The sequence below is a fragment of the Pseudopipra pipra genome, chromosome 2 (assembly GCF_036250125.1).
Source record: "Pseudopipra pipra isolate bDixPip1 chromosome 2, bDixPip1.hap1, whole genome shotgun sequence".
NCBI classification, from domain to species: Eukaryota; Metazoa; Chordata; class Aves; order Passeriformes; family Pipridae; genus Pseudopipra; species Pseudopipra pipra.
This window is the reverse complement of record NC_087550.1, coordinates 99,456,973-99,469,402: the sequence shown is the minus strand read 5'-3', so window position 1 is coordinate 99,469,402 and position 12,430 is coordinate 99,456,973. Positions and strand designations below refer to the sequence as shown.

The 12,430-nt window shown below is 36.8% G+C and overlaps 1 protein-coding gene across 1 annotated transcript in view; it reads left to right on the top strand.

The window, feature by feature from the left end:
• The first annotated feature begins 1,339 nt into the window (after nucleotides 1–1,339).
• MID1 (midline 1) overlaps nucleotides 1,340–12,430 on the top strand; it is a 174,724-nt gene continuing 163,633 nt past the window's right edge. Inside the window, exon 1 of the mRNA XM_064646589.1 lies at nucleotides 1,340–1,579. The gene's annotated coding sequence lies outside the window, so the exon portion shown is untranslated. The remainder of the gene's footprint in view (nucleotides 1,580–12,430) is intronic.

Genomic DNA, 12,430 nt, shown 5'->3' with positions numbered 1-12,430 from the left:
ATTTCTCTCCTTGGAGCCTTTCCCTTATCCCCTTAAACTCCAACCCCAAGAAAAGTAGAAAGGGATTCCCCCAATTTCACACTTTTGAGGAAGAAAAGTATGTTCCAGGCATTTATTGCACACTTTTGGTTCATTTTCACAGTTAAAATGGCTCTGTATGGTGGAAGATTCTCCTCTGCTCCTGTCTCCTCCTTCAGCTAAGCAATAATGGGGAGACAGGGCTGTGAAGTCACAACTCGTATTGTGAAAAGAGATCACATCCATCAAACTGTCACCTCAGTTTTCTGTCCAGGGTCACAGAGGAACAAAGTCAGCTTGTGTCAGGTTGAAATAGCATTGGTAAGTGTTAGTGTGTGTGAAGCTGGTGGTTTGAAGTCTATTTATTTTGTTTGAAAGGCTCAAACAGCATGCTGCCAAGCAGAGGAACAAGCAGGAGGAAGTCCTCCTTATAAATTATTACTGGAAGGCTCACAGCCAACATTTAAGATGTGAAATTGTGCCATCTGCTTTTCTGGGTTTTTCTTTTGATTTACTTTGTGGCAGCTGCCTGTTTCTGAGTTTTTGCATCTTGCAAAGAGGTAAAACTCATGTTAAAAACTAACATGACAACAGCATTTATTTAACAAAGATTTAATGCTTTCTTGAAAAGCAGAGAATACGCAGGGGATCTTATCTCAATATCTATGTCATACTTTCAAGACAAATTATATGAAAAAAATGCCATCTCTTTTTACACAGACTGAGAACGAAGATAGAAACCTTTTCTCATTGTGAGAAATGCAATTGCTTGTTTTGATTTTAGCTATCAAAAGCATTTCAGGGAGGCAACACTTTTTTTAATATGGTGATTCCTAATGTTATTGATTTTTTGTCTGTTGGAGGGTTTTTTCTTCTACTTTTTCTTATTGATTTTCTGGGGGAACATCTTTGTTGTTGCGTTGTTGTTTGAAATATTTCAGGTTTATTTACCCATTCTTTGTTAAAAAGAAAAATCTTAGGCCCAGCAACGACTTTAGGAAGTCACACAGCTAATTTTAAAAGAACTAAAAAAGGCTAATTACTTCAGTGCAGGCTAACTGAGATGCACGTGGGGATCTCTTGCAAGCATCCAGGGGTGTGTTCCAGGGGAAATTAGTGGCTGAGAGGGTGATGAATGGAGATGTGTACTTTTCTGTGTCTTGTCCTGACATGCTGTCTGTGTACGGGCTGTACTGCCCAAGCGCCTGGCAAGATGGTTTTGATACCCTCCCTGAGGATGCTGTGCGGCGGCGGGGGGGCGGAAGGGAGGGAGGAAGGGGGGGCTGAGTGGCAGCAGCATCTCTTCCCCCACCCCTCTGGAGAATCGCTTCTGCTGAAGTCATTTGGTGAGCGCTGCTTTTTCCTGTGCGAGGATTAGGGAGTAGAATGGCTTTGTGAGGAAGCTCTGAGAGTGGGAGCTGAAGAGAGGCTGAACAGAGGGGTCGAAAGACTTCAGCCTTTCATAGTTCTTTCAGTCAATTCATTCTGAGAGACCAATTGCATGTGATACGGCAGCTGGGGGTTTTGTTTTCCTTTCAGCTATATACTGTAGGAGAAGCTGGTAAGGTTATTTTTTTTTCCTTGTTCTACTGTTCCATGATGCTATTGTAATTGCTTTATCGAAGCGACTATTTGGTGAGGAAGGGAAGTTGGTTAATGATGTTGAGGGTCCCCTGCATTGTCTCTGCTTTGTGCAGCTGCAGTTTGGGGAGAGGCAGTGTTTACAGTAGAGGGGCTGGTTTCCACTGAACAACTTTGCTGTTATTTTTCCGAAGTTGTTCCAACCTTTCTTTCGGCAAAGCTAGGAAAATAAGCAAATAAACAGACATGGCTGTTTAGAAATGGGTAAATATATAGAGGTTGCAATTTGTTGAAAAAGTAGTTCTGCCTAAATCTCAGTTTTCAGATATTCTTCCTTTGATGTTATCAGATTTGTTACTCTGCTGAATCAACATCAATATGTGAGAACCTTACCTCTCAAATATTTTCATATTTTCAGCAGGGATATGATAGGTCACTTAAACTAATAGCAAAAGAAAAGATAACAAAACTGTACCTGTGGAAGGTGAAAATATTTGGGGAAGAGAAAAATCCTAGGGGATCTCTGGAATTAAAAGATAAATGAAGAAACATTAGTTCTTGGTAGAAATTTTTAGCAGAATATCCTGATCAGCATAATAGGAAGCATGTGGTTAAGCAGAGAATATAAATACTCTTTCAGAAGATTCAAAATGCACAGGTGCATAACCTAACTGCATCCTTCCAAAGGAAGAGTTATCACATTTATCCTCTTTAAAGAAAAAAAAGGAAAAAAAAAAAAGAAAGAAAGTTAAACCAGAAGACCCTGGCTATCCTATTCCTTTTTGTGTTGTTTCTAGAATAGTGACTTGTGTTGGTCAGAATCTTTTATTTCCTTTCATATCATCGTGGGAAACTTTAGCTTGAATTGGTTGGACATACATGAGCGCAGCTTGGGGTATACCATGTCTATTGCACAGGCAGGCTATGAAAATCCTGCCTGTGACTCAGATGAATTGTAAAGACCATAATTACCAACAAAAGTTTCTTTTGTGGCCATTCAAAAATCCCAAACAAGGTAAGAGGGAATGATTGACAACAGTTACACTACTGATTGACAGAGAACCAAAAACTTGGTCCGTGACTTACTCTGTTAGTTTTTCAAGAAGTGTTGACCTTTTTCACTATTAATCTATTCTTTCTGATGAACTATTCCAAATTCCTCTATTGAAGTTGGAATGTCTATCTAAAATGTGTCTTTGTAATTACTGCCTTTAGTCTGTACATCTTTTTACAATGATATGCTTATTTGTTGATGCGGAAACAAAATTGAGAGATGCATTACAATCAGACCTCCGTGAAAGAATGTGTATCTTTTATATGCCTCCCATGCTTAGCTATTGATTTCAGCTACAGATTTCACTCTTATGAAGTAATGAAGTGCCACATCCAAACCCTGCAAATTTATACTCACAGTTCTAGCTGTTAATAATGGAAGGCCCAAGGATATCAATGTGGTTACTCATGTGAGTAAAGATTTGGAGACTCATTTCCCATTCATGAATGAAATGGTTTAGGAAGTGCACAGTTACTATGGTTCTCCTTTGGCTTAAAAACAAAAATCTCCATTAAAACGACCACTAATGAGATTTGTTAGAGGGGCCCAAGGATAAAAAAATTCAGTGATTTAATATAAGAATGTGATAGACTCTTGACAACTGTATTTTAAGAAGAATTATACAAATGTTCTCTCTCTCCATCTTATTAACAGTTTTAGAAGCAAGGAAAATAATTCATCTCTTTGTGTTGCATCACTAGATATGGCCATGACTCCTGAAATACCACCACAACTATGAGTTGCTTCTCCCCTTGAGAATAAAAGTTAATTTGGGGTGTTCTTTATCACATGCTCACCCCCACTCCTAGTAATAACTGTCAGTCCTAGCAAATGACAATAAACTGATATTTCTGGTTAGGTTTCTGCTGGTTGTCTGTAGGCAAAGGTAACAATGTCTCCAGCATGCAATGTTTATTTCGCATCCTTGGTTTCATTGCAAGCAAACAAGGCAGGATGTGTTCTCTGGTTATTGATACACCAGTTAAGGCTCCTTAGTTCTCTAGTAGAGAAATTACTTCGGTTCAGTGTTTCTAAACTGTTCAATAGTATCCTTTAGTTTACAGAGATAAAACAGATGTATTTGCTGCTACTTCTTTTCTAGTTTTCATGAATTCTAAATTTCCAAATTGTATTTTGGAGAAAAAACCAGGCATTTAATTCAACAGAACTCACAACTGATATTATATCTCTGCATGTGCATGGTAAAGGAGCTATACTAAAATTGTTGTGCCAAAGAGCCCTAAAATTAACTGCCTGAAACAGAAGAGTGGCTATCCTATCAATTTTTATAAAGCAGAGACACATATAGTTTTATATGGCCATTGTAGTTGGAAAAAGGGCCTCTAATTTTAAATGAAAGATCACCATCAAAATCACATTTATGCGTAAAGAAGTAAATCTTGCCTATAAATATCTTTTATTAAGAACTAAATTCCAAAGGTGGAGGGAAACATGTATAAATAAACTTGACATCAATTTACTCATAAAATTAGAGCAATCTAAACATATTCCAGCAGTCATGAGCTATCAGCTGTTTGTCACAACTGAAAGGTTTAGGCAGATCAAAACAGTAATACTGCTTCTCAAAACACATAAACAAATCTGTAAAAGAAATTGTAAAGTTGGAACTGTGCTGGAATTTGGTAATTTTTTGTGAGCTTTTTCACATTTCTCAGTCCAAATGTCACATAAAGACCATGTAGCAAAAATAAAAGTTTTCTATGCTGTATGCATATATACTTACATGTGTAAATATTATGTTAATATATAAATATTAACAACAATTTATTAAAATGCACTTGGCAGATTGCAAATTATTTTCCAGCTGGTTTTGTTAGTATTCTTGTACTTACACTCTTACTTCCATCACTGTAAAAGTTATTGTTTGAACAGATCAGTAAGGACTCATGCTAACATCATATATCTTCTGTGTTAACTAAATACTTTCTATGTTTCTTATTACGCAGAGGATTCAAAAAGCTTAGGCTTAGGCCTCATGGCTACCCATCTTCCTAGGAATTACTACCTGAAGTGAATGTGTCAGTAAGTCAGGCTAAGACACTCTAAAAGAGTTCTACTTGTCTTATTCTTAATTGGAAGAAAACACACCTGGGCTCTCATAGGAATCTGCCATGTGACAAACAGTAAGGATCAGGAGGTTCAGTATGGTGGAATAGGATAGGAATTAGTGAACACAGCTCCCACTTGACTGCCTGACAAAACAAGAGATTTTGTATGTTTCTTCAAAATTATCTTTGTTTATAATTTTTTTTTTAAATTGCTGTGAAAGTAGTTAGATACCAATTTAGTAATTTTTTTACTTATGAAGCAATAGAATATAGAACAGGCTGAGTATTTTTGTCATATCTAGTTAAATGGTACTTCTAGTTTCTAGATATGCCTATGTAACTTTCAAAACTTTTTGATGAAAATCTGCATAATTGCTGCTGCATCTTTCTGTTATGCACCTCCTCCAGCACCTTAGAATCACACTGTGTTCCACAGCTTGGGATTTTCTTGGTTTTAAATCCATTGTAAACAAGCAGAAATTGAACTGCTGAGTAGGAGATAATCTGCAAGACTTAGAATGCAAGATCTGTGGAAGATTGTAACAATATACAGCTGAGGTTTTCGAAGTTTACAAACACCCAACTATCTTATCTGGGCCATATCCTATCTTACAACGTATGCCCATATCCTGTCATCTTTGAAAAGCTGTAACATTTACAAGCATGTTGTACCTTCTGGTTGGATGTAAGCAAATATCTTTCATCTTTGAAATATCAGTCTTCTCTAGAAAAGTAGTATTCATTTCCATGATAAAATTCCAGGTTTTAAGAGATTGACTTGTGGTCCATTATAAGTTGAAATTCAGCCCACATGGTGTGGCAGACTGGGCAGGATGCTGCCTGTCATAGCTGATACAGAGTGAAATTAGAGACATGTGGTCTTATCCAATTAAAACTGACTGAAATGTTAATGGTCTTTTGGCTGACACTTTGGGAAAGACCACCAGTGATTTCCTAAGGGCAAAGAACTTTTAGCTTCCAGCCATACCTGAGTTTGTTCAAGCCCAGTACATTATTAGCTGGCATCTATGGAGACTTGTAAGAGCTTTTGAAGTTTTCTGGATTGCATACAGACAGAATAGAGAAATAGATTATTTTTACTTCCATGAACAGGACTATCATACTTCAGTGCTAAATAAAGGAAGCTAAGGGTCAACCTGTCAGTCAAAACTCATCTACATTACAAAAATGTGGGAATATTTTTTTCATGCACTGGTCCTTCTTACCCAGTGCAAATGTCTGTAGAACTAGTGTAAGCTGAGACTTTGGGACTGTAAGGGCTTTCAGAGCATTCTCAGGAGACAAAGGAAGGAACACTGAATTTTGACTGCCTCTGCACCTCTCCCAAATACTAGACTTTGCACTAAGTGCTGTTCTGTTCTCTAGGACTATTTCTGTACTCCACACCTTTTGCAGTCTAAATTATAAATTGCCTAGAAAGTGTTTTGGAATGTCAGTGGATGCTGAGAGAATGATGGAGTGAAAGCTGGGAGCATGTGCAATACAACCAGGTATATATATGTGCAATACAACTGAGATTCAGTTCCAGATAAAGACTCTAAAACTTGGGCATCTATATGTAAATGCCTACATAGGATCAAACTCAAATGGCAGCTGACACCTATAGTCCAATTCTGTTGCCCACACATGGGGATCTAGTGCCATTAGAGGTGCATTAAGGTACCTTAGACACCCATATGGGACTGAGAGATGACATAGGACAAGTGGATACATTGCGTTTACAGAGAAGTAGCTCTGCCAGGGTATCTAAAATGATGCTAGATATTGGTCCCTGAACAGGGAGACCATTCCAGCAGCTTTTCTGGTTCCACTGCTCATGTGGACTAGATCATCAATGGCTACAATAGCTTGTCTACAGACAGCTACCCACAGTTTGAATTAACTGCTGCTTTTTAACATATTTTATTATGTCACTACTATTGAAGCAAAAGAGCTGAGTTATTTATGGACTAACACTAAGGTGTTCTTGTTCATTATGGTAACAAGAGGAAGAAGGAAAGCAGGAAGGAGGAAATTGTATTTATTCTCTCTCTGAAGGCACCTACTTTGAATGCTTAAATTAGGACACTTGGCTGTTTCGCAAACAATCGAGAGATATATAGACCTTACCTCAATTTAAATTCTGTATAAATCCCTAGGCAAGACAAAACAGTCTCCTTGGACTGATTCAGGTGGCCTTGGTAAGATGCTGAGCTGGTAACACCTAGGACTAGTTGATAGAAAACATCAGGCATGCTCATTATAGCTTAGGTCATCAGAATATGACACATATTCCTAAGGTTATTCTAAGTTCTGTTAATATGTGTTCAAACTAAAAGAGATTGAACCAACAGTTCTTTTCAAGATATTTATCATTATATTCTATTCATCTAATTTGGCATACCTTCTCTCTTAAATGATTTGAACTGGCTTCTAGATGTACTTACCTCTTTAATCTGAGGAAAGAAATGCTTTCCTGTTATGTATCACTTACATGAAGTCCTTTTGTTGACATATTTTTAAACTTCCACATTGTTTATTCATATCTATAGTGTTTGTCTAAGGTATTCATGTGTATTTTGAAACAATATACATTTGCACTCTACCTCACCATTCCTTTGTGCATGTCAGAAAATAAATACCCCAACTGAACAATATAAATTACAACTCCAGTTATTGACTGTTTTGAGGCCCATAACTAGAGCTCAGATGGTAAGGCAATTGCAGAAGAGAGTTTGCCAATTTACGTGTTAATGAAGCATAGTTTGATGGACCTTGATTAACATAGGCTCAGTCAACACATTAATTAGCCAGAAGCACATTGTAAGGCATTAGTGCCCATCTTCCCAGCCCTGAGATTTTTTGCCAGGCAAGAGCAGGTTCCTCAATAGCAGTTTTCTACAGCAATGTTAAAGCTAAGATCTTAATAATTGCTCTAATGAGGAAGTTAGTTAAAAACTGTTTGGCCATGTGTAGCATAGCATCTTCGTTAGAGGGCAGATCCTGGCCAATTTGTAACCTGGATCAGGTATGATATTAAATAACAGATTTGTTCCACAATTACAGTGAGCACAGAATACATTTTTTAAGAACTGTAGATGGTTTTATCTGATTGATTAGTTCCACATGTACAGGAATCTCTCCACAGGAGCCCACACGGAATTGGGATAAGCACAATTTAAGTATGTCTTTGTAGTTGAGTAACCTGCTGGGCAAGACTTCATCTCTGCTAACAGTTTCTCTCCTGATACTTTGTTTAAAGGCTTTCTAGTCTGCATCTAATTTATTTTATAAGTAAAAATCAACTTTCTTGATACAGATATGTTTTTAAATTCCTTGAATACTGTCAAATATTGTTTTCAAAAGCTAGCCTGTCTGAGGACTAACTCCCAGTGAGACTAGGAAATGTTTAGAATTTTCCCCTGTTTGATTCCTTTCTGTGCATCTTTCACTGCTGCAAAATACATGCAGTAATATGTAGATGGAAATGTTAGGTTTATATTTATTTTGATTTTTTAAAAGGAAAATCCTGGTATGAAATGTTTGATTTTAGTGGGACAAAGTTCTTTTATTGATGAAACCAGAAACTCTACCTCTCTTTTTACATGTTCCCACTATCAAAAGTGTGCACAAGGGCTAATAATATGTACACTGTGTGCAATTTCTGTTGCCTTCATGATAGCTAGTGCAAGAGGCGCTGGTGGTGACAAGGAGAAAAACATCTGTTCTGTTGTTTGGAATTGGCATCTGAGCAAAATGGAGCAATTTGTGACCTTACATTTTCTACTGTCTTCAGGCACAACATTGTGATTTTCTGCCTGGTTTCTGAGGGGAAGAGATAAGAACTACCTTTGAAATCAGTACCAGTCACTACATGAGTGTCAGATGCTATCCTGGCCTTCCACCCAAAGGGACTGGTATCACAGCCTCCCTTACAGAAAGTCTTCCTTCATTACAGAAATGCAGGAAAGTTTCCCTGAGATCAAAACCACTTACAAATTACAGATATCTCTTGCCAAAACAGAGAGAATTTATTAGCGGTAAAGACCCGGGAAGCTTCCTTGGTCTATTTGCCTGCTAATGTCTTATTATTTCTTACATTCTCTCAAAGGCTGCATTATGTTCAGTCTTCTCCTGTAGGTTTTAGTGGCAGTCTGGCCTCTTATTTAGAGGATTATTTTCTTGCTATCAAGTGTTCCCTTAACTTCAGACTTATGTTTGTAGTACAAATCATTCTGCTCTCTTCAACTCAGGTCACGAAACAAAATAAGTACTCTGTATGTAATTCTAAAAATACTTTTATTGCATTTCTAAATATACTATAACTTTCAGATGAATGGTGAGAATTTGCATTGAATCCTTTTGTGGAAAGTTAACCTTTAAGATTATTGCAGCTCTAATGTTTACTAGCATAAAATAAGAATTTCATGCCTTGAAATATGGAGTTATAGAAATTGCCCTGACATATAGTACTTGAAATATCTTAGGTTAGAAAAGAACAATTTTAATCTTCATGGAGCCAGGCATTCAAAAAATGCAGCAGATATCTGCAGTTGCCATATTGCATTAAGGTGGATGTTACCAAGATTTCTTGACCTAATTACAAAGAAATTGATGGGTATAATTTTTTTTAACCTTATCACATACTGATAGAGCTGCCACTGAAGTCACTGCAGTCTATGGGTGTCATATGGTAACTAAAAATGGCTGTTTGGATGAGTAACATGACTATACCTAGAAATATCAGGTTTTAATGGCTGAAAAACATAAAAGAAAGCACCTTATGAGACCTTTAAACATTGATTGTTGAGTGATTTTGGTATCTGAAATTTGAATATTTTTTTAACTGTGGAAAATAGCTCTGGAAACTCTGTTCCCTCTAAATCCAGAAGGAAACTTTTCTAAGAGCTGGTTATAACTTCAGCCTTATCTCTTCTGGAACATCAGTGGAAGTAACTGTGATTTGTCTTTGTTCCTTCTGATATCCATACTGGATAACTAATTAAAAATGGGGAGTAATCTCTGCTAACCTCTGTGAATCAAAATGACACATAGTTTCATTGTTACTTCTAAAGGATAAGTCTTCTCATACCTGCCTTCTGGAGGTTTGTGTCTTTCTCCATTATAGCAGAAGCTCATGTACTTAACTGCTAACTTCAATGTTTAAATATATGTGAAATAAATCTCTCCTTAAGACTTAAGTTTGGTGTCATTATAATGTTAGTCTGCAGAACTATCTTGAAATTTAAAGAACAAAAAAACCATCCCTACACAAATAAAGTGCAAAAGTTTTTAAACAGGAGAAACATCTAAAGTATTTAATCACTATTTGAAATTAACTGTTAGCAGTAAAAAGTGCCTATCAATGTGTAATCTGTTTTTCTCTGGAAAGCTGCAGCACCTATTTTGAACATTCTTAAAACATTATTTTTCTAAGGATTTTTTGAGTTTGTTTTGAATTCAAGTAAACGTAATCAAGAAGCAAAGCAAAATATGGTGAAATGGTGTGAGCATCATTTTCTTAAGATGTTTAGTTTGCAAGTCCTAAGAGTGAACAACTCTTCGCTACAGTAGTATGGTTTTCCATTTAAGTGCTTACAAGATATTTCAAAGAGCAAACGATATAAAAATATTATGTATCATACACAGAATTCATCACGTTGATATAGTCAGTCATCCTCCTAGAAGTATTCAAGTAGTTCCACTATAATTAACTCGCATTTACACAGTGTTTTTCAGTATAAGGAAATCTATACAAAGTGCTCCCATTTTACAGAAAGGAAAAGAAGGGCAGAGGTTCAGTGTTTTGATCACGATTCTGGAATTTCTGAGCCAAATAGGTCTCTAGGGTTCATGATCTGAGCTAAGGACATCTTTCACAGATGATCCTCTGTCCCTCATGAGAAGAGGCTTTCCAAGAACCAGTCCCAGGGAGACATATTGGTGGAGCAGGTGGGGACTTATTGACAAGAAGACATGGTTGTTTGAATACAATTGTAGTCATTAACAGCACAGCCATTAAGCTGAATATACACAGAAAGTAAATATTTATGTGACTGGTGATCTAGCTGGAAAAAGTGGAAAATGGGAAAAAGTTGCCTATGCTTCAATTTTATTTCAGTTAGATGTCTGACTCTGTTATGCCATTTCTATATTGTCATCTTTCTATAGAGCTGTAGATTGGAAATGCTAGATTAAATTAAGGAATTCAAAAGTAATTATAAAAAAAAAGTTGAGAAAAAGCAGGCCAAAACCCCAACCAGCTCTAGCTGATACTGTTCCATGTAAAAAATGTGGTGTTATTTATCCCTTTTTTTTTTTTGGAGATCATTACAGAGCTTTGTGGTCTTTCCAGACCAGCACAAAAGGCATTTGGTATCTTGATGTGTCTCTATGAATTTGAAAGATATGACCTCCATAGGGGATACTGCTGTTGGTTTTACATCATTAATGTTTTCCTTCATTTATTTCTGCAGAATACCTGCATCATCTTTTAAAGTGGGAATTGCCTGGGGTGACAAATTGAATCTTGCATCTCTGCACCTGATGCCACGAGAGCTTATAAATTAGTTATGGGCTAGGAAGATACAATCCTAAATGTTTTTATATCTCATAGAAAAAACAACCCTTGAGGTCACTAACCAAAGAATGGAAAACCTGGACTTGTTAACAAGAAAGCAATTAATTATTTACAGACATGAGTATTTGCCATTAGCATCTGTAAAATTAGGAATCCTTGTTCTGCTAGATTTACTTCTGCCCTTGAGATTAGAGCTGTTAAAAAAGGCGCATTTATCAACCCTTTCTAATACTGGAAAATACATACAACAGAAAATATGATTCTGAAGCAGGGCTGTATGTGTACATTGCTTTTTGTCTTTCAAAGAAAACAAAGATTGAACTATCTTATTTCAAAGCTACAATAGTGTGGAATCACTAGTAGTAACTACTATCACTGATATGGTGGTTTATTACTCTCTCACATTCATGACCAGAATGAAATAAATAAATTATTGAGTGCTGTGGGAGATTTCATTTATGTATGTATGCCATTGTTAGAGCAAACAGTAGAGAAAAACCTTGCATCCTAATATGACTCCCATGGGGAAATCTTAATGCCATTCAGCCAGGTGGAGCTTTTATGTCCTTTTTTTTTTCCATTCACTGCCATCCACCTATCCATCATAATGCCCTGAACACTTTTCATCCATGAAAACTCCTTGCTATTGCAATATATAAGCTTTGTAAATAAAGTCTGGCACCCCTGAGGGGAAAAATATAGACTTCTAGGAATTCTCATATATTTAATCTATTTTAATGCCTGAAAAGTATATTTCTGTAATAAAATATTTTAAGACCTTTTTGTCCAGGGAAATTTCTTTTCCATGACAGGTGACCTGCAGGACTGCTGTGGATATGAACATTTAGGGGTTTCAAATGGATGCAGTATGATGCAGGCATTTTTTAAAGATTATTCCAGGGCTAAATGACCCCACTCCCATCCTCCTCACCCCCGATATTTGAACAGTTTGAAAGACTAAAGGCTCATGTTATCCCTGCAGATATAGGCAGAAAACACCCAATGGCTACAGCCAAAGCCACATGTTTGCATCCAAGGGTAGTACTTTGGTTTTGAAAGTTAACTAGGATATGAGAGAATAGAATCGGGGGTTGTATAGCCCTTGTCATGCTTGTCACGGCTCAAAGC